Source organism: Gambusia affinis, linkage group LG04 (assembly GCF_019740435.1).
Source record: "Gambusia affinis linkage group LG04, SWU_Gaff_1.0, whole genome shotgun sequence".
Lineage (NCBI taxonomy): Eukaryota > Metazoa > Chordata > Actinopteri > Cyprinodontiformes > Poeciliidae > Gambusia > Gambusia affinis.
Window position 1 is genome coordinate 16,823,424 of NC_057871.1, and position 22,866 is coordinate 16,846,289.

General features: G+C 37.2%; 1 long non-coding RNA gene and 1 pseudogene across 1 annotated transcript; one reads left to right on the forward strand and one right to left on the reverse strand.

Annotated features, from left to right (window-relative positions):
- Positions 1–531: 531 nt before the first annotated feature.
- On the reverse strand, positions 532–19,967 carry LOC122830025. Its single transcript, XR_006370474.1, has 3 exons — positions 19,914–19,967; positions 13,525–13,637; positions 532–633 (listed from the first exon to the last, which is right to left on the reverse strand). It is a non-coding gene; the product is annotated as an uncharacterized LOC122830025 (long non-coding RNA).
- Positions 12,676–14,850, forward strand: LOC122830018 (annotated as a pseudogene).
- Positions 19,968–22,866: the final 2,899 nt, after the last annotated feature.

Consider the following 22,866-nt stretch of genomic DNA (forward strand, 5'->3'; position numbering starts at 1 on the left):
GTCATGTATGAGTGAGGGGGGAGCAAAATTCTATCTCTGTTTTGAGTCTATAACACAAAACAATGTCAGTTAGAATTTGTTTTGATTTGAATTTTGTTAATTTTTTTCTTGCTAATTACGTTGCCATGGTTATTCAAAATGCGGACAAAAGTAATTCTCGTGGGATCGAACCGTGCGTTTTTTTATATTGTGATGGGGTTACGCAGCAGTACGAGCCGCATCAATGGTGAAAGGAAGAGGGAGTTATTTTGAGGTCATTTCAATGGCTCCCTGCCAGGGCCGGACCAAAGCAAAAGCAAACAAAGCAGCCGTTTAGGGCCACCAAGCTCCCACAGTGGAGCTGATATTATTTTATTTATTTTTTTTTTTTATAACAATTTCTGTCATCACAATAACAAAAACACACAATGTCATCATGAAGTGATTTGTTTTTACAATATATTAAATACTGTATGTAGAAATCAATATTTTATGGACAAAAAAAAAAAAATGCTCACCTTGGTGGTTGCGGTAGGTACCGCACGCTCCTCCAGTAACATAAGCTGCCGTGCAACGTGCAGTGCGCGCATCAAAACGTCCAAAGCTCCGGTAGAAGATAAGTTGGCAAAACAATGTCTCAAAAAAGGATTTATCCTTCAGGGAGGAAGAAAAGAGGAATAATAGAAAAAAAGTCAAGGTAAAGGTTTGTTTTAATGTGTCTCCATAATGTAATGTAATGTAATTTGTGAAGCTGCTAATAGAAAATTAGCTTTATAGCGACCTTGAACGATTCAGTTAAACAGCATTTATGCTAGCGTCTTTGTGTGAAGCTGAATTTTAACTTGAAATTAGTTGATTCTCCTGATTGGCTCTGTATATTTCTGAGGTTTCTTGGCTTCAAAATGGCATGTTTAATAACGTTTAATAAGAATAATTAAAACTTCTCAATGTTTGATATTGTCTAACAAAATGTTTTCCATCAGGGTACATAGCTGCACCATTAATATATTGGTGAGCTGCTCTAACCTGCTGTAAATAAAATTTTTAGCTATTGGAGTTATGCTTATGAGAAATTAATTTAATCATAGAATGTCATGAATATATGTGTAGGGCTGCACCGATTGCAGTTTTCTGGCCGATTACCAATCTTTAAAAAGCCTGACCTGTCGATTTTGATTTTGGCCGATATCAATTTATTTTATTTTTTTCTGAAATTTTGCTAAATATAGGAGGGAAGTCAGTGAGTTGGCAACGGTGGGATTAATATTGTTAACTGTAAACATTCAGACATAACCTTGTGGGCCGCTCTGTCAGTCACACCTCTCACTGCAGAGCAGAAGAAGACAGAGGCTGATTTTTAAACCTTTGCTGACGAAAATAAGATCAGGGGATAAGATGGGCTTCACTTGTTAGTATCGCCCAATCAAGATCCCCCAAAATTAAGAAAATGGGCACCCAGAAATGGACTGGCCGATAAATGTATCCTATATTATACATGCATAGGATATAATGCAAACAGCACCATCAGAGATGCAAAAAGTTTATAGCCAGTGTGTGAATGATGTAATTGTCTATCTGTTGACTGCAGCCAGTCCACATTGTAAGCAGAATCAAAAGGCCCCACAACCAAATTTCGCTTAGGGCTCCATGGAGGCTTGGGCCGGCCCTGCTCCGTACAAGACCTGGCAGGCCCCATTAACAGAAAATATTGCTTATTAATATTTTCTGTTATTGGGGCTGATCCAGAATGCTGCTGCTCGCGTTCTCACTAAAACCAGGAAGATAGAGCACATAACACCAGTTTTAAAGTCCCTCCACTGGCTCCCTGTCGCTCAAAGAATAGACTTTAAAATACTGTTGTTAGTTTATAAATCACTGAATGGTTTAGCACCACAATACATTAAAGATTTGCTGCTGTTGTATTAACCTTCCAGAACTCTCAGGTTCTGATTCTGGTCTGCTCTGCATCCCCAGAACCAGAACCAAACGAGGAGAAGCAGCATTTAGCATCTATGCACCAAAAATCTGGAACAAACTTCCAGAAAACTGTAAAATAGCTGAAACACTGACTTCCTTTAAATCTCAACTAAAAACCCGCTTGTTAAAAGATTTGTATTTGAAACGTAATCAATTGCAAATTTATTGACGGAATCTGACTTGATGTTGTGTTTTTAATGTTGATTCTATGTTTCATTGTTTTTTTGTGTTTGATTTGATGTCAAGCACTTTGAAATGCCTTGCTGCTGAAATGTGCTATACAAATAAAGTTTGATTTGAATTTGATTTGATTAAAAAATATAAACTAAAACTATTAATAAACAGAAGAGAAATATCCCATGGCAATGTCAATTTATAGTTGGAAGACCACCTAATATAATTGCAGCTTACAATCGCTTGATGGCACAACTCCATTATGTCCTATGTGTCTGATTCAGTTGGAGAGCAAGTGGCTGGAAGGGAGGGGCGTGAAATACAGCTGTTTAATTTGGATTAGTTCTTTTAAATGTTTTTACTGTTGTGCTGTAACATTTTGAAATATATATTTAAAAGAATTGTGTTGTTTGTTATTATTATTATGCCTTCATAATATCAAAATATTAATAGGATATCTCCATGGCTTTCAACTTCATCTTCTTTTTATGGCCGCTTTGCTCTCAAACTCTCTTCATGATAACAACCAGTAGAGTGAAAAGTCTTCATTTAAATCGGGTAATCAGTTCCAGTTTTACACCTGGAATCATGTACCCAATTGGAATCAGTCAATCCAGTGTGTTTGACAGGAACTGATCAATCAGCTGTCACAATTTTTCTTTAGCCCTTTCCTGGAGAAACTGAACCTCTGACAAAGTGCCAGGGTTTATCATAGTGAATGTGGTTCGATCATAGAGATTGGGTGAAAATAATAAGAAACAAATGCTTAAATGTTGTCCATGGGGAACATGTACATAAGACACACTTTACCTCGAGCATTTAGAGCACAAAATGGAGTTTATTCCTTTTCCAAAACTCAAATGGAGTCTGGAAAAATGTAAAAGATGAATAAATGCCTGTGGCAGATCTCATGAGATGAATAAACAGGTGATCAATGGAATAACCACACAATCAAAGGTATAACTACATGTTTGTATGGAGGTTTTTGTCATCATTACATAGTAATGACTTTAATGACTAAATCAGAGATAAATTTTGTCAAGCTGTGTCCAAAACAATAAATGTGAGATGTACCTACAAATAGATACAGTTTCTTTGTAAAGCAGCAGCTATTTAGTCATGAGGTAAATTTATACACAGCCTGACATTTGTGATCAAAACCTTCCAATACAGATATGTATGTGTGGTGCTAAGCCACTTAAGCCACACTGTTGTTTTGAAGTTGTATTGTGGTGCTAACCTAAGTGGCTTAGCACCACACATACATTAAAGATCTGCTGTTGTATCAACCTTCCAGACCTCTGAGGTCTTCTGGTTCCGGTTCTGCTCTGCATCCCCAGAACTAGAACCAAACATGAAGAAGCAGCATTTAGCTTCTATGCACCACAAATCTGGAACAAATTTCCAGAAAACTGCAAAACAGCTAAAACACTGAGCTTCTTTCAATCAAAACTAAACCCCCACCTGTTCAGAGTTGCTTTTGAACCATGATAAACTAACATATTTGATGTGTATTGATGATTTTGATGATGGCATGTAATGTTTGCTTCTGGTTTTCTCAATTGTTGACTGTATGGTAATTTTATGACTTTGTATTTTGTGTTTTTATGGTGTAAAACTTTGAACTACCCTGTTGCTGAAATGTGCTATACAAATAAACTTGACTGATAGAATGATTACAGTCATTATGGCCTCTTGGCATTCTCTGATTAATAACTTGTCATATTAGGTGGCCATAAATTGGTAATTTTGCATTTATTCCATATGCTTTCTCCTTTCAAGTGATAGTTTGAATGGAGCTCTGTCTGATATTAAGTTCTTGGAATATTATTTTATAACCTAACCCTTCTTTAAATCTTTCTACAAAATTCTCTCTAACCTGTCTGTTGCATGTCTTCCTTTTTACATGGAAGAAGTTTGATCATATCAGATGATACAATCTTGTGAAAATAGAGAAGCAAAGCTGACCACAGGCAGAATAATGTGTGAATTTGTTACTCGTGTACAATGTCTAGTTTTCCTTTACCTAGTGCAATCTTTAAAGAAACAATCAAACATAAAAACATCCCTTTCTGCTGTTGCAGTCTTCTAAGCAAAATCTTATGAGAATTTTGTTAAATTTTCATCACGAGATAACAATTTGCAAAGAATAGAGAATAGAAAAAGAGTACAACTCTGAGATCAGTGACTAAAAATATGAAATGTATCTCATGAGCTTCTTGTCATTTATTGTTTTTTTTCTTCTATATTTTGCTACAATAATATTACAAATAGATTTTGCCTGCAGGAAAATAGCTTCAATTTGTCTTGTTCTGAATCATAGTTGCTAAAACAATCTGCTAAAAGACATCATTGTGATCTAAATAATCACAAGGGCATTTAAATGAGCATATATTAAGATTATTGTGCTGCTTGCATGTTATTTTAGGGATGTAACAGTACACCCTGTTCACAAGATAATACACAATAAGAGGCTCTTAATAAGAACAGGCTTCATTCTTGTTATCATAGGATACAGAACAAAAGCAGATAAACAATATAACAGCTGGATTGTGCATATTGCAGTAAGAAGAAGAGGAAATTTTGACAAATACCCAAAGGAACTGGGGCTCGTTTGCACAACAGGCACAGTTCAATCATTAAGTACCAGTTACACTATCAGATCCAACAAAGATAGTCACAGTCATATAGATCTGATACCTGAACAGTCATATTTTGCAGAAGAACTAAGTCAAACCCTTGTTCCATTTGAGGGGGCAACTGTTTTATGCAACTCTGTCTACATTCCATAACTTGTTCATAATCATAAGACAGCCACATAGGGTTCAGACTTTCAAGCAGCTCCAGTGAAGGTCCTCCAGACCTGATATTACATTAATGAATAAAAACTTTGTGTTCAAACCAGAATGCCCCAACATCGTCTTAATTTCTGCTGCGTTTGATCCCAAATTCAGGAGACTTAAATTTTACCTCCTGAATTAGTACTCAAATGCAAAGCATGGTGCAAACCAAGACCCTTCAAGTGAAGAAATTAATGCAAACAAGTTTTGATCTACACTCCAGTGAACAAGCAGACAACAAGAAGAAAACTTGTTCCTGATCAAGATTTGACAAGAGGCCACTAAAACAATGAAAAGCTTATACATTATCAAACAAAGCTGAAAGATGAAAATCTGACACACTTACAAAACTATTTTGCAAAACCAAAGGAAACCAGTACATTTTAAAGAAGGCCATAACCAGATAAGTAAATAAAACTACAAAGGAAAACAGACCTATTTAAATTAGGCATAAGTGCACATTTAAAGTCACACCATGCTCATTTTAGTAGATTTCCTAAAAAACTAACAAAATAAAAAAAAAAATTTAATTGTATTATGAGTGTTTCAGTGGCTACTAAGTGGCTTAGCACCACACATACATTAAAGATCTGCTGTTGTATCAACCTTCCAGACCTCTGAGGTCTTCTGGTTCCGGTTCTGCTCTGCATCCCCAGAACTAGAACCAAACATGAAGAAGCAGCATTTAGCTTCTATGCACCACAAATCTGGAACAAATTTCCAGAAAACTGCAAAACAGCTAAAACACTGAGCTTCTTTCAATCAAAACTAAACCCCCACCTGTTCAGAGTTGCTTTTGAACCATGATAAACTAACATATTTGATGTGTATTGATGATTTTGATGATGGCATGTAATGTTTGCTTCTGGTTTTCTCAATTGTTGACTGCATGGTAATTTTATGACTTTGTATTTTTGTGTTTTTATGGTGTAAAACTTTGAACTACCCTGTTGCTGAAATGTGCTATACAAATAAACTTGACTGATAGAATGATTACAGTCATTATGGCCTCTTGGCATTCTCTGATTAATAACTTGTCATATTAGGTGGCCATAAATTGGTAATTTTGCATTTATTCCATATGCTTTCTCCTTTCAAGTGATAGTTTGAATGGAGCTCTGTCTGATATTAAGTTCTTGGAATATTATTTTATAACCTAACCCTTCTTTAAATCTTTCTACAAAATTCTCTCTAACCTGTCTGTTGCATGTCTTCCTTTTTACATGGAAGAAGTTTGATCATATCAGATGATACAATCTTGTGAAAATAGAGAAGCAAAGCTGACCACAGGCAGAATGTGTGAATTTGTTACTCGTGTACAATGTCTAGTTTTCCTTTACCTAGTGCAATCTTTAAAGAAACAATCAAACATAAAAACATCCCTTTCTGCTGTTGCAGTCTTCTAAGCAAAATCTTATGAGAATTATGTTAAATTTTCATCACGAGATAACAATTTGCAAAGAATAGAGAATAGAAAAAGAGTACAACTCTGAGATCAGTGACTAAAAATATGAAATGTATCTCATGAGCTTCTTGTCATTTATTGTTTTTTTTCTTCTATATTTTGCTACAATAATATTACAAATAGATTTTCGTCTGCAGGAAAATAGCTTCAATTTGTCTTGTTCTGAATCATAGTTGCTAAAACAATCTGCTAAAAAGACATCATTGTGATCTAAATAATCACAAGGGCATTTAAATGAGCATATATTAAGATTATTGTGCTGCTTGCATGTTATTTTTAGGGATGTAACAGTACACCCTGTTCACAAGATAATACACAATAAGAGGCTCTTAATAAGAACAGGCTTCATTCTTGTTATCATAGGATACAGAACAAAAGCAGATAAACAATATAACAGCTGGATTGTGCATATTGCAGTAAGAGGAAGAGGAAATTTTGACAAATACCCAAAGGGAACTGGGGGCTCGTTTGCACAACAGGCACAGTTCAATCATTAAGTACCAGTTACACTATCAGATCCAACAAAGATAGACACAGTCATATAGATCTGATACCTGAACAGTCATATTTTGCAGAAGAACTAAGTCAAACCCTTGTTCCATTTGAGGGGGCAACTGTTTTATGCAACTCTGTCTACATTCCCATAACTTGTTCATAATCATAAGACAGCCACATAGGGTTCAGACTTTCAAGCAGCTCCAGTGAAGGTCCTCCAGACCTGATATTACATTAAGGCGGAATAAAAACTTTGTGTTCAAACCAGAATGCCCCAACATCGTCTTAATTTCTGCTGCGTTTGATCCCAAATTCAGGAGACTTAAATTTTACCTCCTGAATTAGTACTCAAATGCAAAGCAAGGTGCAAACCAAGACCCTTCAAGTGAAGAAATTAATGCAAACAAGTTTTGATCTACACTCCAGTGAACAAGCAGACAACAAGAAAAAAACTTGTTCCTGATCAAGATTTGACAAGAGGCCACTAAAACAATGAAAAGCTTATACATTATCAAACAAAGCTGAAAGATGAAAATCTGACACACTTACAAAACTATTTTGCAAAACCAAAGGAAACCAGTACATTTTAAAGAAGGCCATAACCAGATAAGTAAATAAAACTACAAAGGAAAACAGACCTATTTAAATTAGGCATAAGTGCACATTTAAAGTCACACCATGCTCATTTTAGTAGATTTCCTAAAAAACTAACAAAATTAAAAAAAAAATTTAATTGTATTATGAGTGTTTCAGTGGCTACTAAGTGGCTTAGCACCACACATACATTAAAGATCTGCTGTTGTATCAACCTTCCAGACCTCTGAGGTCTTCTGGTTCCGGTTCTGCTCTGCATCCCCAGAACTAGAACCAAACATGAAGAAGCAGCATTTAGCTTCTATGCACCACAAATCTGGAACAAATTTCCAGAAAACTGCAAAACAGCTAAAACACTGAGCTTCTTTCAATCAAAACTAAACCCCACCTGTTCAGAGTTGCTTTTGAACCATGATAAACTAACATATTTGATGTGTATTGATGATTTTGATGATGGCATGTAATGTTTGCTTCTGGTTTTCTCAATTGTTGACTGCATGGTAATTTTATGACTTTGTATTTTTGTGTTTTTATGGTGTAAAACTTTGAACTACCCTGTTGCTGAAATGTGCTATACAAATAAACTTGACTGATAGAATGATTACAGTCATTATGGCCTCTTGGCATTCTCTGATTAATAACTTGTCATATTAGGTGGCCATAAATTGGTAATTTTGCATTTATTCCATATGCTTTCTCCTTTCAAGTGATAGTTTGAATGGAGCTCTGTCTGATATTAAGTTCTTGGAATATTATTTTATAACCTAACCCTTCTTTAAATCTTTCTACAAAATTCTCTCTAACCAGTCTGCTGCATGTCTTCCTTTTTACATGGAAGAAGTTTGATCATATCAGATGATACAATCTTGTGAAAATAGAGAAGCAAAGCTGACCACAGGCAGAATGTGTGAATTTGTTACTCGTGTACAATGTCTAGTTTTCCTTTACCTAGTGCAATCTTTAAAGAAACAATCAAACATAAAAAACATCCCCTTTCTGCTGTTGCAGTCTTCTAAGCAAAATCTTATGAGAATTATGTTAAATTTTCATCACGAGATAACAATTTGCAAAGAATAGAGAATAGAAAAAGAGTACAACTCTGAGATCAGTGACTAAAAATATGAAATGCATCTCATGAGCTTCTTGTCATTTATTGTTTTTTTTCTTCTATATTTTGCTACAATAATATTACAAATAGATTTTCGTCTGCAGGAAAATAGCTTCAATTTGTCTTGTTCTGAATCATAGTTGCTAAAAAATCTGCTAAAGACATCATTGTGATCTAAATAATCACAGGGCATTTAAATGAGCATATATTAAGATTATCTGATGCTTGCATGTTATTTTTAGGGATGTAACAGTACACCCTGTTCACAAGATAATACACAATAAGAGGCTCTTAATAAGAACAGGCTTCATTCTTGTTATCATAGGATACAGAACAAAAGCAGATAAGCAATATAACAGCTAGATTGTGCATATTGCAGTAAGAGGAAGAGGAAATTTTGACAAATACCCAAAGGGAACTGGGGGCTCGTTTGCACAACAGGCACAGTTCAATCATTAAGTACCAGTTACACTATCAGATCCAACAAAGATAGACACAGTCATATAGATCTGATACCTGAACAGTCATATTTTGCAGAAGAACTAAGTCAAACCCTTGTTCCATTTGAGGGGGCACCTGTTTTACTGAGTGGATAAGAATGCAACTCTGTCTACATTCCCATAACTTGTTCATAATCATAAGACAGCCACATAGGGTTCAGACTTTCAAGCAGCTTCAGTGAAGGTCCTCCAGACCTGGTATTACATTAAGGCGGAATAAAAACTTTGTGTTCAAACCAGAATGCCCCAACATCGTCTTAATTTCTGCTGCGTTTGATCCCAAATGAAGGAGACTTAAATTTTACCTCCTGAATTAGTACTCAAACTGCAAACCATGGTGCAAACCAAGACCCTAATGTAAAGAAATCAATGCAAACAAGTTTTGATCTAAAATCCAGTAAACAAGCAGACAACAAGAAGAAAACATTTTCCTGGTCAATGTACTTGTCATAACGGGTGTGATGTTGGCGGTGGTGAGGTAAACGCAGCAGACCCAGATGAGGTGTAGATGAGGAGTTTAATGAGTTAAACCCGGCAGCACTGCTGAGCGGAGGGCTAATGCTCACAACAGGTAGCAACAGGAGATCAAGAGGACTTAACAGTCAACTCCTAAATGAAACAAACGTAACTCAGACGTGACACAGCCGTACACAGACGTGGGAAGACGTAGATTGACGTAGGACCCGACAAACACACGGAGACACAGGTGACATTAAATACACAAGAGGTAATCAGGGAACGAGACACACCTGGGAACTAATCAAGGGGAGACAGGACAACACAGAGACTCAGACACACAGGAAACTTGAAATAAACATACAGAAAAACACAGAACACGACAGTACCCCCCCCTTAACGGGCGGCTCCCAGACGCCCAAAACGGGAAACCCAACGAGGGTGGGCGGCGGGGAGCTGGTTGGGGGTCCAGAGTCCATAAACAACGAAAAACTACCCAACATAATTGGGCGGAAACACAAGGGTCCAGAGTCCAAAAACAAAACAAAACAAACCCAACTAAGTGGGCGGAAGCACAGGAAGGCGGGAACCACAGAAGCGGTCCGGCGGCCGTCCGCAGCGCCGGAGGCGGGAACCACGGAGGCGGTCCGGCGGCCGTCCGCGGCACAGCAGGCGGGAACCACGGAAGCGGTCCGGCGGCCGTCCGCGGCGCAGGAGGCGGGAACCACGGAGGCGGCGGCCGTCCGGCGCAGGAGAACCACGGCGGAGGAGTCTCGGGAGGAGCACCGGGGGTCTCTGGGGTCTCGGGAGGAGCACCGGGGGTCTCTGGGGTCTCGGGAGGAGCACCGGGGGTCTCTGGGGTCTCGGGAGGAGCACCGGGGGTCTCTGGAGGAGCACCGGGGGTCTCTGGAGGAGCACCGGGGGACTCTGGAGGAGCACTGGGGGTCTCTGGAGGAGCACTGGGGGGCTCGGAAGCGTTGCTGGCGGCTCCGGCCGCGGAAGCGTTGCTGGCGGCTCCGGCCGCGGAAGCGTTGCTGGCGGCTCCGGCCGCGGAAGCGTTGCTGGCGGCTCCGGCCGCGGAAGCGTTGCTGGCGGCTCCGGCCGCGGAAGCGTTGCTGGAAGCGTTGCTGGAAGCGTTGCTGGCGGCTCCGGCCGCGGAAGCGTTGCTGGAAGCGTTGCTGGCGGCTCCGGCTGCGGAAGCGTTGCTGGAAGCGTTGCTGGCGGCTCCGGCCGCGGAAGGGCTGCTGCTGGCTCAGGAGGCACTGGAGATGACGGGGCTGGGGTGGTGGAACGGGAGGACAGAGTCTTGGGTCTGGGAGGCAGCGGTTCTCCAGCCATGACTGCTAGCGCTGCCTCACGCTCCCACTCTGTCTCCCTCTGCAATTCCACCAACTGCAGGTGCGGAAAGCGCGGAACCCAGTAATCCAGCAGCAGACCCAACCGGATGGCAAATCCAAGCCTTCTCCAAGCCACGTACGGTTTTGCCATGGCCTCCTCATACTCGCGTATGGTTTCCAACAACTCCTGCGTTTCTTCTGGGTCCATAATGGGAAGTGCGGGCCTCACCGTTGTGTTGGTCGGGTCCTTCTGTCATAAGGAGTGTGATGTTGGCGGTGGTGAGGTAAACGCAGCAGACACAGATGAGGTGTAGATGAGGAGTTTAATGAGTTAAACCCGGCAGCCCTGCTGAGCGGAGGGCTAATGCTCACAACAGGTAGCAACAGGAGATCAAGAGGACTTAACAGTCAACTCCTAAATGAAACAAACGTAACTCAGACATGACACAGACGTGGGAAGACGTAGATTGACGTAGGACCCGACAAACACACGGAGACACAGGTGACATTAAATACACAAGAGGTAATCAGGGAACGAGACACACCTGGGAACTAATCAAGGGGAGACAGGACAACACAGAGACTCAGACACACAGGAAACTTGAAATAAACATACAGAAAAACACAGAACACGACAGTACTTCAATCATCATCTGACTCAAGAGCAAGTTATGAAGAAAATCCAAAATAAAACCCACTCCTTTGGTGGAAAACCTTCAATATACTAACCAGAAAAAGGGTACTAGAATTTTAGATCATACTGACAACCCCAATTGCTCCGAGTCATTTGATTTTTGACCCATTGTTGTAAATAGCTATGACAAACTTACATTCACGGTTTATGGCGACGATACAGACTCTGATACAGAGTCTGGCAAAACAGCCAAAGTCCTTTCTGTTTCCTGTCACCTCCACCATCAGAACGACTGTTTTCAGCAGCTGGAATACAGGTACTAATGGAAGAGCAAGTCTGAGTTCTGAGCATGTAGAGATGCTCACTATAGTGACATTTTCTTCTACTCTTGAGTTGATCTAAAAAGCTAGGTTATCATAAATATTGTTGAAAAATGTATTAATCTAAATTCAACCTAGCTTGTCACTAGGTTGACAAGCTAGCTTGGTTGACACTATTGTGAATAGTGAACAATATTCACTATTTAAAATAGTGAATATTGTTCACTATTCTTAAAAATGTAACAAAAATGTATTAATCTCAAATCAATATTTTGAAAATGCTATTTTCTGGGCAACAAATTCAAGCTTTTATGTTTTTTTTGCCATGACGTTGCACTGTGAATTTGTATTTTAAAATTCTAAACACTTAATTATTGGGGCATGTTTTACTAAAAGTATCTACTGTTCGATTAACCAAAAAATAATCACTAGATTAATTGATTATTAAAATAATTAATAGCTACCAAGTTGTTTATTAACCAGTACAGAAAGGTTAATAAAATGTTGGAAGCGGCAAAAAGTTTGAAAGAATTAAGGAAAATAAATTGCATAAGTATCCATATGGGATACCCTGTCCATCCATCCATCCATCCATTTTCCGTTCACCCTTGTCCCTAATGGGGTCGGGAGGGTTGCTGGTGCCTATCTCCAGCTATGTTCCGGGCAAGAGGCGGGGTTCACCCTGGACAGGTTGGGATACCCTGTTCACGAGATAATACACAATAAGTGTATTGGTATGAAACTAAGCTGATAAGAAAAGCTCCACCTTCACATCAATAGTATAAGAGCAGCCAGACACTTTACAGACGATCAGAGCTTGCAGTCTTCTGTCAGAGTAAGACTTTAAAAACTTTCACCTAAACTCTCATTTTTGCTGTTCCAAATTCTATATATGGTTATTTACTAAATATCCTGAAGCAGAAATTTCTGTGCATATGTGTATGTTTGTGAATCTTTTGCTATGCAATTTAAACATTTAAATTATTTTTTCACAGATGACTAGACTTCTGCAGCTCCTGCTCCTGACCTGGACATTCAGTCCTCTGTGTCTCTCAACCACTGTGAGTTTCATTGGTTCACCAGAGGAATGTAAAACTGCTCACTTTGTTCCAGGTTACAACCTGGGTGGAGAAGGCTTCGACATTGTCAAAATGCAAAGAAAATCTGCCTATGTCATCGACACTGAAACATGGGACCTTGGAAATGGCACTTGCAGAATGTACAGAAACAGCTACCAGAATGGAGAGAAACAAAAGATCCCAGTCTCTGTGGTGGACTGGAGAAATGTCCCGAAATGCAATTTGAGAGTCTCCAGTATGGTCTATGATTCTGGTGAATCTCGTCAATAGCTCTACATCATCTGTGTCCAACGACTGGAAAATTGGTCTTGAAGTTCCTTTTGTCTCAGTTGGTTTTGGAGGTTCCCATTCCAAGGTGGCTGAATTTGGCATAGCAAAGTCAAAACAAGACCGCTACACCTTTACCCGCCATTCTGTTAGCTGTACCTTCTACAAGTGAGTGTCAAGGCAGAACTTACTGTGCAACTTTTCATTAAGCTGCTATGCATAAAGTATGTCTGTGACAAAAAGTAACTTGTTTTATCTGTTTTCATTCCTTCACAGCTACAGACTGACAACAAACCCACCTTTGCATCACGAATTTAAAACGGCTGTGAAGTCTCTTCCTCCAAATTCTTCTGGGTTACCATATCGCAATTTCATCGATACTTATGGCACACATTACATCACACAGGTTTTCCTAGGAGGGGAGATAAAAGCAACAACATCGATTAGGACCTGCGAGGCATCCTTAAAGGGGCTGTCGGCTACTGTCTGTCAGTTGAAGCTTCAGTTAACTTTGCTTTTGTGGCAAGCATTAAAGCTATGTATGAAAATTGTCAGAAAAAACAGAATCTGGGCTATGGTCAAAGTTTCAACTCTGTGTTTAGTGAATCACAGAAGTTGTTGGTGGGGACAAAAATGATGTTGTGTTCTTCCAAGGGTCTAATGATCCCAGTGTCCATATCGCATGGAAAGAGTCTCTTAAAACTACCCCTGACATCGTGAGTTACAACCTGAAGCCTCTGCACACAATTCTGCCAGATGGTCATCCTGCCAAAAGTGGGCTTAAAGAAGAGGTGGAAAAGTATATTAAGGAGAATGCAGTGCTAAAAAAATGTTTAGAATCCTGTCAAATTGGACACAGATCCAATAGCAGAGATCCCTGTGCTTGTGTGTGTAACGGCAACCAGAATATTAGGTCAAACTGCTGTCCAGCTGGAAAAGGTCTTGCAACATTGAGGGTGTACAATCTTTATGCTAGGGGACTGTATGGTGATTGTTGCTCTCAGACAGACGCTTCAGTGGTTGTTAAATATACTAACCAGGAAAAGCGTACTGAAAGGATAGATGAGTCTGACAATCCCAATTGGTCAGAGTCATTTGATTTTGGATCCATTGTTGTAAATTACTATGACAAACTTACATTCACGGTTTATGACGACGATACATATTGGAAAAGGGACCTGCTTGGTAGTTGCTCCATTGATCTCCGCAGCGGAATCGTTTCAAACAGTTGCATGTTTGATCATGGTACCTTTTTTTAGCTACTCAGTTGAATGTGCACCAAGCCTTGGTGGCAACCAGTGTGAGTACATTCCTTCTCCCATGGATCCGTCTTTGGCTAAAGTTTTCTACTCCAGAAACGGGGTTCTGCTTGGAGATTTAAATAAGGGGTTTGTTAAATCTGCTCCTCAGCCAGGTTTGGGCCAACTGTGAGACGACTGGATGATGACAAGGATTTTGATCTGAATCATTTTTGCTTTTGGCATTTCTATCTTTGACTTTTATATTAATTAAAAGAACATAGTTTGCAAATTCAGTCTAAATGTGATAATCTGTACTGATAACTTCTGTCTCTGTTTCTTCCTTTGTACTTGCAAATTACTGCAATAAAGCATTCATAAAGACAACAGTTGCTTCCATGTTGTAATTTGAGTATGACAAATAAATATTTTAACTTAAGAAGCTCCAATGCACATGATCAACAGAAAGTTATACAAAAATTTGTTGCTCATATGTTTTAGAAACATATTCAAATTCTTTTGCACAGTACATCAAAAATGTGGGATTTACATTAAAATGACAAAAGTGTACTGAGTATGAATTCTGCTTTACAAGGAAAAGAAATATGTCTTGCGTGTAGAAAGTTCAATTTTCTGACACATAATAGTGGCCCCATAACAAAATTTAGCACGCCATCTGCAAGATGGCATCTTGATATGACATCTTTATAGAGAAAAATTGTCTTGGCACACAAAGACAACCAGCTTATCTGCCTGGTGTGACTGGAATACTAAGACAAGACATGTTGGGGTAGTATCTGGTTTCTTTCACCTGCACAATACCTCAAATGCCTGGCCCACCCTGTTCATCATATTTAAAATGATATCCAAATCTGGTACCTGCATTTATAACTTGTGTGCTCAATTATTGTAATCCAAACTTAACTAAATGTCCAAAAAGTTATTTTGAAGTCTACCATCTAATCCCTTATCCTGCAGTAGGAGATCTGACTGGAAATGTGAAAAAGACCCACATTTATTCTATTTTAGTATTAATGCAACGGCCTCCTTTAAAATTCAGAGATCAATGTAATCCTTCTCATCCTGTACACAGTTCTAGTTTTAGAAACTTTGAAAGATGTAATAATTTTAACAGCCTAATTTAGATTTGTTGTATTAATAATAAGACTTTCTATGTACTACAAGTGGTTATTTGATATAGAAGTGTACAAATCAGTGTAATAAACAAAACTATTTGTGCCACAACAGTTGTTACACAATAGCACCATCATGTGGATACTGAACATTACTGCCCTTTTTATTAATCCCAACTTTGTTTTCAAAACCTTTGCGGCTGCATAGTATGTAACTTTTACAAAATAAATAAATAAATAAATAAAATGCTTTTTTTGTTTTTCTTTTTTTTGTTTTCTTAACATATTTTTCAAACTATTATCAGGTCATGACAGTATGAGACAGGTAATCTGAAGTAAAATTTTTAGCTATTGGAGTTATGCTTAAGAGAAATTAATTTAATCATAGAATGTCACAAATATATGTGTAGGGCTGCACGATTGCAGTTTTCTGGCGGATTACAGATCTTTAAAAAGCCTGAACTGCCGATTTTTAAATTATATTAAATTAATAATACAGAACAATTAATAAAAGGAGAATGAATGACTGTATGAACATACTTTATAAATCCGAGGGAAATTCACATAACAGCACAAACACAATAAATAAAAGATAAAACAAAATTTTTTATTAAATTTTTTTTAATTAAGAAGGGCATAGACATAATTTACAAAACTGCAAACCAAAATCTCAGAGAAGCAAATGTTGAAAACATTTGAATGTTTTGAATCTTTGTGTTACAAATTAGAGTATAAAGTACATATCCAGACATACTATCCACAGAGATAGGCAGGTGGTGAGCAAAAAGTGTAACAATTGAAAACTTTAGTTTTCAAAGCAAACCAGCGACAGAGAGCAGGTTAGTTACTTCAAGTAAGAAGGATGACGATAACTGAGACCCTAGAGGAAGCATTATTTTTTTCCGTTGAATAGCCTGTTAACTAATTTGGGATGTGGTGCCGATCTCTTATGAATCACATTTTCAGGTTAACTTGGCTTAAATAAGAGAATTTAAGGACTGCCATAATCTGGATGACTGAAAATCTACATGTGCAATTGTAGGTCTATTTAGTGTAAGGAGTCACTAATTCCTGTCTTTTGAGTCGGATCGAATGCCGAGTACGAACTAGAAGTATCTGGTATAGATGAATGGAAGTTGTGTGTTTAATGCCCTACAAACAGCTACATTCAACAATCAATACATTACATTAAATCAGTTATTCTACTTAGAAGATAGAAATAGGAGAATTATAATATTATAGTAGGCCATCAGTTTTTAAGATGATCCCCACCAACTCCCACATCTGTTCTAATAAAATTTGCAAATAATTTTTGGAAAGATTGTAAAAATGATTAAAACACACATCAACATGTACATGCATTTTCAAACGGACTCTGTGACAATCCTTAACTTCTTTTCATTCTTTCTCTGCTCCACAGGTACAGACTGACCACTAGTCCTCCTTTTAGTCATGACTTTCTTGCAGCTGTGAACTCTAAGGGCTTGTGACAGACAGCTGCATGATTAATCATGGAACGTTCTTCTTCACTTACTCCGTGGAGTGTGCACCAAGTCTGGGAGGAAGCCGGTGTGATGAGTACATTTCCTCCCCCATGAATCCCTCACTGGCCAAAGAGTTTTACACTAGGAATGGGGTTCTGCTTGGCGATACAATGAAGAGGTTTTCTAAGCCAGCTAGACAGGCGAGTTTGGACCAGTTTTGAAATAATTTGTTGAAAAAAAAAATTATTTGCTAGTGTTACCAAGATGTGGTTCTCTTGTATTAGAAAGTACATTCAGAGTGAGCAGTCACAACGAAAACATGGCAAATCCCTTTGACTCGCTTGTGCATAAACCTGAACTTTTTATTCTGATGCCATTGTCACGTCCATTAATGTGAACATTTGGTTTTGAGGGATGAACTATACATCCTTAGTTTGTATTGTAAGAAGTGCACCAGTTGTTGTGCAAATATTAATAGTGGTGTAAAAAATGACCCAAAGTGAAAAACGTGCTAAACCAAAACTTCTCAGCCTGTATTGAATCTATTAACATACTTTACATATATTTACACCAGGAATTGTGTAATATGTTTTATGATTGATAATCACAATTTTGTTTTCACAAGCAAGATTTTTTTTGTGCCATTACCAATTTAAAAAAACAAAAAACAAACAAAACAAAAACAAGAATACATAAAAATACATCAAATATATACTATTTATGTACTTGTATACTAATATACTAGTAAAATAAAAATAAGAGTGATTTATAGAATTATGAGGACGCCATTTTTTTTTTTTTACCACAATAGCACCACCCAGTGGACATTTAGCACTGTGCATAGAAATTAGCTGACTTAATTCATGCTATATGATCAAATGGGATATTATAAGGATAAGCAACAGAAATATAGCAAGAACAGGAAGTCTTAACTCTTTATGTGCCGGTAACCACTGTAATATAGATTATGTAGATTATGGCTCAGTTTTTCATGTTTTTGTGGTAACAATAAGAGCTGCAACTTTTCAGAGGCACCAGGTTAGTGAGTGGAGAAACTGCAGAGCTTTAATAAACAGCAGAGGGTGAACTTTTCCTTAATATAGAAAAAATGCAGACAGAAACTGCAACATCATTAAAAATATGGAACAAACTCATAAAAACCTTTTTGATATGAAATGTGAATTATGCTCTTTATTAATAATATTATTAGTTTTTGGAATTATGGAGCAACAATACCTTCTTAAATTGCCACCCCTGGTAAATTTGTCTATCATTAAAATACACACATTTTTGATGCAACTGCACATGTTACAATACAGAAATGTAAGGTAATACTGTACAACAAATCATTTGGGTTTATTATTAGGTTGAGAAAGAAATACAACATTAAAAAAATAATAGTATCAATAGACATAATTAAAGTTATGTGGAATACAATCTCTTTGGAGGTCAGTGTTTGAAGTTTGACAACTGTGACTAGGACTATGAACTGGACTGCGCAGGACATTGTCCACAAAGTGAGAGATTGTACCTTTCCAGCAGATTTAAGATGTAAAGATCAACAAAATGACACATTAAACAAATAAAGACCTTTTAGCTATTGATGTCTAAAACTTAATTTGCATGGGCCTTTTCTTGTATCATTATGACAGACAATGTTTTAAAGTATACCAGATTAGCAAGCCAATAAACTTCAGGGTGTATTATACAGACATGTAATGCAAAAGAAACAGAAGCAGAGGGTGGGTCTTTTCATACTTTGAAAAAAATGTGGAAGGAAATTACAACTGTTTCAACTGCATGTCCTATGAACAACAACATAAATGTAATAATCAAATTTATAATTTCTTTCCTGTCTATGACATATACTATGTATATCTTTTTATTAATGCCTCTATTAGGTTGTTATTGGAATCACATAACTTATTGCTAAAATCAAGGAGAGAAACTTTTAACGTTGAGCTTTGTTAAAATCATGTCTAATCATGTCTAGCAGTATTTTACTTTTGGAATACTGTTTATCTGCGTAGACACAAAATGTCTACAGTTAGTAAACTTAGCAAAAGTAAAAATCAGATGTTTACTTCGTGGCACTTCATTACCAGAAAACATGCTTATATCTCTTAGCAACAGATTAACAAATACTATTGTTCAAAAAACATAAGATCTCTTCATCTCTTTAGAAATTCTACTCATTTTATGCTATTTATGAATTGTGCAGTTGGTGAATTTAGCAAAGTGAAAATGTACTTTTTTGTCACTGGTGGTAAGTATATAAAACAGACATTCAACACAAAATATCAGATTTATACTTCATGGCAGTTCATTACCAGAAAAAAATGCTCATCTCTTAAAACCAAATCAATAACAAGTACTATTATTGTTTATAAAGCATAAGCTCTTTTGAAAAAACTGCTTATTTGCTTAGATACAAGAAATTTACAGTTAGAAAATTTTGCAAAAGTAAAAATCAGATGTCTACTTTGTGGGACTTTGTTACCAGAAAACACGCTCATCTCTTAGCAACAAATTAACAACAAATATTGTTATTGTTCAAAAGTCATATGTACTTTAGCCTTATTTCAGCCTTGCTTTATAAGTGACCTACGAGGTCACTGGAGGCTTTTATTTTGAAATTTCCAGTAAGCTTAATTTTAAAAGTCCTCACTAATCTCTTGTGTAACAGTGGTTTGGCTTAACCAGTCATATAATGCCCAGTACAGCAAATACCTGCTGTGAAAAATGTGAAGGCTTTTAGTTTATTTTGACTAAGCAAACTAAATGCCCCTAAACTGACAAAGTGGTTGTCAGTTTAGGGGCATATGGAACTTACTTTCTTTGCTCTTCTGCCATCTTGTTTGTAATAAGTGCTTCTGTAGTATCTGCTTAGACACAAAAAATCTACAGTTAGTAAACTTAGCAAAAGTAAAAATCAGATGTTTACTTCGTGGCACTTTGTTCCGCCATCTCTGTAGTTTTCTACATCTCTGCTCTTCCTTGTGTTCTGTTGCTATGGTAATTAATCCTCTGAAAACTGTCATGTATGAGTGAGGGGGGAGCAAAATTCTATCTCTGTTTTGAGTCTATGACACAAAACAATGTCAGTTAGAATTTGTTTTGATTTGAATTTGGTTAATTTTTTTTCCCGCTAATTACGTTGCCATGGTTATTCAAAATGCGGACAAAATCTCGTGAGATCGAACCGTGCGGTTTTATATATCGTGATGGGGGTTACGCAGCAGTACGAGCCGCATCAATGGTGAATGGAAGTGGGAGTTATTTTGAGGTGATTTCAATGCCTCCATCCCAGGGCCGGACCAAAGCAAAAGCAAACAAAGCAGCCATTTAGGGCCGCAGGGCCACCAAGGGGCCCCCTCAGTGGAGCTGATTTTATTTTATTTTATTTTATTTTATAATGATTTCTATGTCATCACAATAACAAAAACACACAAGGTCATCATGAAGTGATTTGATTTTACAATCTATTGAATATTGTATCTAGAAATCAGTATTTTATGGACAAAAAAAATAATTGCCTTTGGGGGGCCCCTGGTGGCCACGGTAGGTACCGCATGCTCCGCCAGTAACATGATTCAGCCTCCGATGGAGGCTTGGGCCGGCCCTGCTCCGTGCAAGACATGGCAGGCCCCAATAACAGAAGATATTGCTTATTAAAAAAATGCAATTTGTTTAATTTGGATTAGTTCTTTTAAATGTTTTTACTGTTGTGCTGTTTCATTTTGAAATATAAATTTAGAAGAATTGTGTTGTTTGTTATTATTATTATTATACCTTAATAATATCAAAATATTATTAAAATATCTCCATGGCTTTCAACTTCATCTTCTTTTTATGGCCACTCTGCTCTCCAACTCTCTTCATGATAACAACCAGTAAAGTGAAAAGTCCTCATTTAAATAGGGTGATCAGTTCCACTTTTGCACCTGGAATCATGTAAATAAATGACATGCCTGTGGCAGACCTCATGTGATGATTTAACAGGTGATCAGTGGTATAACCACACAATCAAAGGTATTTCTACATGTTTATGTAGTTATACATAAACATGTTAAAATTATGTTAAAATTATACATGTTGTATGTAAGTAATGGAGGTTTTTGTTCATGCTAAGGGACAAAAACCTACATTAGTATGGAAGTTTTTGTCATCATTACATAGTAATGACTTTAATGACTAAAACAAAGATTAATGCATCAAGCTGTGTCCAAAACAATAAATGTGAGATGTACCTACAAATAGAGCAGCTATTTAGTCATGTGGTAAAAATTCATACAAACCCCCACCTGTTCAGAGTTGCTTTTGAACCATGATAAACTAACATATTTGATGTGTATTGATGATTTTGATGATGGCATGTAATGTTTGCTTCTGGTTTTCTCAATTGTTGACTGTATGGTAATTTTATGACTTTGTATTTTTGTGTTTTTATGGTGTAAAACTTTGAACTACCTTGTTGCTGAAATGTGCTATACAAAAAAACTTGACTGATAGAATGATTACAGTCATTATGGCCTCTTGGCATTCTCTGATTAATAACTTGTCATATTAGGTGGCCATAAATTGGTAATTTTGCATTTATTCCATATGCTTTCTCCTTTCAAGTGATAGATTGAATGGAGCTCTGGCTGATATTAAGTTCTTGGAATATTATTTTATAACCTAACCCTTCTTTAAATCTTTCTACAAAATTCTCTCTAACCAGTCTGTTGCATGTCTTCCTTTTTACATGGAAGAAGTTTGATCATATGAGATGATAGAATCTTGTGAAAACAGAGAAGCAAAGCCTCAGGCAGAATGTGAGAATTTGTTGCTCGTGTATAGAACTAGTTTTCCTTTACCTAGTGCAATCTTTAAAGAAACAATCACACATAAAAGACATCCCCTTTCTGCTGTTGCAGTCCTCTAAGCAAAATCTTATGATATGAGAATCATGTTAAATTTTCATCATGAGATAACAATTTGCAAAGAATAGAGAAGGCCCCTCTGTGTATTGAGCCATTGTAGAATTTTGTACCATGTGATATTAAAAAAGACACATTAAATACTAGAAGGAAGTATGAGTCCTTTTTCCATTTAAGTAGTAACCCCTTTTCAGATTACAACCATAAGTATATTTAATGTACTGGTTTAAAGATCATATAATCAAGATGTTCAAGACAAGGTGCACTCATTAAAGCTTACATAAAAGCAGATGGAGTTTTAGAAAATATTTAAAGAAAGATCAAGTTTGGACAATAGTTGATGATAAATACAGGTAAAAGTTCATCAATAGCACTCTACTTTACTATGTGACTTATAGAAGATGTTTGGTCTTATTTTGAAGATAAATATTTTTATTTACTAAGTAGTCTCACTACACCAGAAATGGCAACTTTCTTCATTCTAAAAAGTAATGTCAAATTGTGAAAAATGCATAGGGCTAAAAGTTCACCAACAACAAGATGTGTGATTTTTTGTGGTTTTCTTAAGTTAAAGCTGTTGAAGATAATTTGCACGTGTCTGGCACCATTTTGTAGAAACGCTTCCTCTAAAGAGCATTGCCTGTCAAACTTATCGTTTCAAAAACAAGATGTCTGATTATTTCTCCTTTCAAGTGATAGATTGAATGGAGCTCTGTCTGATATTAAGAGCTTGGAATATTATTTTATAACCTAACCCTTCTTTAAATCTTTTTACAAAATTCTCTCTGACTACTCTGCTGCATGTCTTCCTTTTTACAAGGAAGAAGTTTGATCATATGAGATGATACGATCTTTTGAAAACAG